We start from the raw sequence: 6,048 nt of genomic DNA on the forward strand, positions 1-6,048 counted from the left end.
TCACCCACATCCGTTCCACATATCGAAGGGGGTTGGAGGCAAAGGAAAAACAAATAAGTGCTACCAAATATAACAACATGCGTTTCATAAATATTACAAAAGTGTATAAATAAGACGTATGAAACACGTCTGTAAAACCACAATGAGGACATGGCAAGTTTTCATTAATCATTGGGTACATCATACGAAAAACAGAGTAATCTTAAGGCACATTATTCATGTTCAAATTCACAACATAACATACATAGGCATTTCATCATTAAGTCCTTTAGGAAATAATGTCTGGAGGGTGAAAATCCCAAAACATTCTCTTTAACTCAGAGTATTATTAATATCACCTCCCCTGTCTGATATCTTAACTTTCTCTATGCCACAAAATCTAAAGGTAGAAATGTCATGCTTCAGGTCATTGAAATGCACTGCGACTGGATAATCCCTGTAGTTTCTCCTGATTGAACTTCTAAATTCACAAATTATCTGTTTGAGAGAAAGAGAGGTTTTACCGACATAGCAGAGCCCACATGGACATGTAATAATGTAAATAACATGGGTGGTGGAACATGTAATAATGTAATTTATTTGGAACCGTTCTCCTGTGTGTGGGTGGCAGAAATATTCACACTTCATCATATTGTTGCACTGTGCAGATCCACTGCATTTATAGCTACCATTTGGTAGAGGGCGTAAAAGAGCCTGGCTGATTTCTTTAATGGCTGGCAGTTGGCATGAACCAATTTATTGTGTAAATTGCGACCTCTCCTATACACAATAAGTGGTGGATTTTTTAAATTTAGCCAGGCAAAACTGGGTCCGATGATGAAATATGCCAGTGTTTCTTGACCACACCTCCCACTTTTCGCGAGTTCTAAGTATATGTAGTTGTGAACATTACGGAGTGTTCTTTCACTTTAGCCGGTCTTTTTTGTAACAGTTCATCTCGTGTTTTTCCCAATGCCAAATGATGATACAAAAAAAGACAAAAGAATGGTTGTTTTATCTTTGTATTTTCTTCTACCAGATCTATTGTGTTATATTCTCCTACATTCCTTTCACATATCCACAAACGTCAAAGTGTTTCCTTTCAAATGGTACCAAGAATATGCGTATCCTTGCGTCAGATCCTGAGCTACAGGCAGTTCGATTTGGGTATGTCATTTTAGGCGAAAATTGAAAAAAAGGGGCAGATCCTTAAGAGGATCCTTTTCTGCCACTCAAATCTGTCCTCCACACGCATCACACTGTTAGTTCACTACTACTACATATTAGTTCAATTTGTACAGCATTCTCACTAATGGGTGGCACAAATGTAGTCTCATAATATTTGAAAGAGCCAGAAACATCAATACCCTGCACCCACCCACTAGTGGTAAAAAGGTTTTTGGCGCTACAAAAATATATTGCGGAATATATTGCGGTACTGTATTCTGTGGGAACTACAATACCACTTGATATATATAAATTATTTCCCTGCCCACAACATTTTCCCACAACAAACCATCATTTACAGTATGCTGCAGTATAATGCTTCACAGTATTTTACTATTGATAAATGTAATGTATAAATCAAAGTCCATTACAGTGTAATACTCAGTGTAATCAATTTTGTAAATCATATTTTTTATGTATTTTTGATTTCACCTTTATTTAACCAGGTAGGCTAGTTGAGAACACCTTTATTTAACCAGGTAGGCTAGTTGAGAACACCTTTATTTAACCAGGTAGGCTAGTTGAGAACACCTTTATTTACCCAGGTAGGCTAGTTGAGAACACCTTTATTTAACCAGGTAGGCTAGTTGAGAACACCTTTATTTAACCAGGTAGGCTAGTTGAGAACACCTTTATTTACCCAGGTAGGCTAGTTGAGAACACCTTTATTTAACCAGGTAGGCTAGTTGAGAACACCTTTATTTAACCAGGTAGGCTAGTTGAGAACACCTTTATTTAACCAGGTAGGCTAGTTGAGAACACCTTTATTTACCCAGGTAGGCTAGTTGAGAACACCTTTATTTAACCAGGTAGGCTAGTTGAGAACACCTTTATTTAACCAGGTAGGCTAGTTGAGAACACCTTTATTTACCCAGGTAGGCTAGTTGAGAACACCTTTATTTAACCAGGTAGGCTAGTTGAGAACACCTTTATTTAACCAGGTAGGCTAGTTGAGAACACCTTTATTTACCCAGGTAGGCTAGTTGAGAACACCTTTATTTAACCAGGTAGGCTAGTTGAGAACACCTTTATTTAACCAGGTAGGCTAGTTGAGAACACCTTTATTTAACCAGGTAGGCTAGTTGAGAACACCTTTATTTACCCAGGTAGGCTAGTTGAGAACACCTTTATTTAACCAGGTAGGCTAGTTGAGAACACCTTTATTTAACCAGGTAGGCTAGTTGAGAACACCTTTATTTAACCAGGTAGGCTAGTTGAGAACACCTTTATTTAACCAGGTAGGCTAGTTGAGAACACCTTTATTTAACCAGGTAGGCTAGTTGAGAACACCTTTATTTAACCAGGTAGGCTAGTTGAGAACACCTTTATTTTACCAAGTAGGCTAGTTGAGAACACCTTTATTTAACCAGGTAGGCTAGTTGAGAACAATTCTCATTTACAACTGCAACCTGGCCAAGATAAAGCAAAACAGTTTGACACATACAACAACACAGAGTTACACATGGAATAAACAAACGTACAGTCAATAATACAGTAGAAAGTCTATATACAGGCAACAAATCGGCCATGGTGGCGAAGTAATTACAATATACCAATTAAACCCTGGAGTGATTGATGTGCAGAAGATGAATGTGCAAGTAGAGATACTGGGGTGCAAAGGAGCAAGATAAATAAATAAATACAGTAAGGAGATAAGGTAGTTGGATGGGCTATTTCCAGATGGGCTATGTACAGGTGCAGTGATCTGTGACCTGCTCTGACAGGTGTTGTACACTCCTTGTTTGGTTGGTTCACTTCAGACCTTGATGTCTCTTAATCCTATCACAATCCCATTACAGGTTAAAGTAATGTTATACCAGAGACGTTTTATTTACAGTGTAATCGGAAAGTATTCACACCATTTGACTTTTTCCACATTTTCTTATGTCACAGCTTTATTCTAAAATTGATTAAACACGTTTTTTTCCTGATTAATTTTCACACAATACCGCATAATGACAAAGCAAAAACAGATTTATTTTTTATTTGTTTTGCAAATGTATTAAACATTCAAAAACAGAAAGACCTTCATTAAATAAGTATTCAGAACCTCTGCTATGAGACTCGAAATTGAGCTCTGGTACATCCTCTTTTCATGGATCATCCTTAAGATGTTTATAAAACTTGATTGGAGTCCACCTGTGGTAAATTCAATTGATTGGAATGATTTGGAAAGGCACACACCAGTCTATATAAGCTCCCACAGTTGACCGTGATTGTCAGAGCAAAAACTGTCATTTCTGCACCCGCTCCCTTTCTCTGGCGCTCAAGGTCGCCAGTCTGCCCATCATTATGCACACCTGTCACAATCATTACGTCCATCAGCGCTCATTCACGTTTTGATTAACCTGTTATGACTGCAATCCCGATATTAGGATCGATATGACAACTACCAGTAAAAATAGAGGGAGACAAATTCAAACCACAGAAATCTCATAATTACAATTCCTAAAACATACATGTATTATATCATGTTAAAGCTATTCTCTTTGTTAATCCCACCAAAGTGTCTGATTTCAAATAGGCTTTTCAGCGAAAGCACTACAAACTATTATGTTAGGTCTCCACCAAACCACAATAAGCACTGCCATTTTCCAGCAAAATATAGCATTCACAAAAAGCATAAATAAAGATAAAATTAATCACTAACCTTTAATGATCTTCATCAGATGACACTCATAGGACTTCATGTTACACAATCCATGCATGTTTTGTTTGATAAATTCATATTTATATTAAAAAATCTGAGTTTACATTGGCTTTTTAGATCCACTAGTTCCAAAAACATCAAGTGATTTGCCATAGCCACATCGTTTCAACAGAAATACTCATCATAAATATAGATGATAATACAAGTGATACACATGGAATTATAGATATACCTCTCCTTAAAATGCAACCGCTGTGTCAGATTTCAAAAAATGTTTACGGAAAAAGCAACCCATGCAAATAATCTGAGACGGCACTCAGAACAGTAGCCAAATTAGCCTCCATGTTGGAGTCAACATATCCAGAAAATACATGATAAATGTTTCCTTACCTTTAATGAACTTCATCAGAATGCAGTCCTAGAAATCCCAGGTCCACAATAAATGCTTAATTTGTTCGAAAATGTTTGCTATTTATGTCCAATTAGCTGCTTTGGTTAGCGCGTTTGGTAAACAATTCCAAAGTCACAAAGCGCGTCCACTATAACGTGACAAAATGTCCAAAAGTTCCATAACAGTCCGTAGAAACATGTCAAACGATGTACTGAATCAATCTTTAGAACGTTTTTTACATATATCTTGAATAACGTTCCAACCGGAGAATTAGAATTACTTCAGATGAGCGGTGGAACGCAAGCCCTTCCCCTGTGAACGCGCCTGGTGAAAGCATGGTCCACCATGGCTGTGGTGATTATTTCCTGTGTCAATCGACCCCCCTTCACATTAGTCATCAGACAAAGTTCTATTGACTGCTGACATCTAGTGGAAGGCGTAGGAAGTGAAAACTCATCCATATCTCGCTGTAATTTCAATGAGACCTTGGTTGAAAATCTGCCACCTCCATAAAAAAAACAGGAAGTGGAATTTCTCAGGTTTTTGCCTGCTATATGAGTTCTGTTATACTCACAGACATAATTCAAACAGTTTTAGAAACTTCAGAATGCTTTCTATCCAAAACTAATAATAATATGCAAATATTAGCAACTATGAATGAGGAGCAGGCCGTTTGATATGGGCACCTTTCATCCAAGCTACTCAATACTGCCCCTGCAGCCATAAAAAGTTAACTTCCCTATATCTGTGTATTCCTCTGTTTCATCCCCAAGTCAGCAATAAAGTCGTTATGTTTAATGTCGTTTTGACAGACACTGTACTGTCCTGTTTCACGTCTGCTTATTAATTAAATGTTCACTTCCTGTACTTGCGTCTCGTCTCCAAGCGTCTGTCCTTACAGAATGCAAACACCACCATTGGAAGCATCAGTGAGTTTTGGTTTTTGTTTTGTTGGTGGTCCACCGCCGATGGAACCAGGGGTGCCTTAGCTGGCTTGTCGGGCTTCCACGCCTTAGCTGGCTCGAGAGGTTTCCTTGCCTCGGCTGGCTCGGCAGGCTCCCACCTCACGACATGCCCCAGCTGGCTCGTCGGGCTCCCACGCCTCCGCCGGCACGTAGAGCTTCTACACCTTAGCTGGCTTGTCCAGCGCCCATGCCTCGGTGGTACCCCTTGAGGGGGTACTGTCACGTCTGCGCCCACTTCCCCTCTCTAGTGCTCGAGGGCGCCAGGTTACCCATCATTATGAACACCTGTGTTAAGGGAATTTTTTATCAATGATGACTAATTATGTATACATTTCAATCAGGACTGACTAATCAGAATACTATTATGTTACTGTATATGTATGAGTTTCTTTCTTGATCCCAGTACTGAATATAATGTGTGTGAATGTGGTCAAGACTTAGAACAATGACTGTCTGTTCCTTGGTAGAAATGAATGAACGATATCTTCAGACTGGCTAGAATGCTTATCTACACGAGAAGACCTTGGCTCATAAATTATATTAAATTGGTAGGGAGACGGATGTGGGAAGGCTTGAGATACAGCCTTTGTACTGGAACGGAGATGGCACGGGTTGGTGCTGAAACTAATGACGTCATTTTCAGTTTATAACCTGTGGTAAACAGTATCGTATTCAGTATTCTCGTGAATAAACTCTGCTGATTGACTTTAAGACTGGGCTCTGTCTATTATTATAGAATTTTACAAATCCTTATGAATTGACAGTGTTTCATTTTAATTGGGTATTAAAACATAGAGCAATATAATTCCTTTAACAACCTGTCACCATCATTACGC

The sequence above is a fragment of the Oncorhynchus keta genome, chromosome 3 (genome assembly GCF_023373465.1).
Source record: "Oncorhynchus keta strain PuntledgeMale-10-30-2019 chromosome 3, Oket_V2, whole genome shotgun sequence".
In the NCBI taxonomy this organism is placed as follows: Eukaryota; Metazoa; Chordata; class Actinopteri; order Salmoniformes; family Salmonidae; genus Oncorhynchus; species Oncorhynchus keta.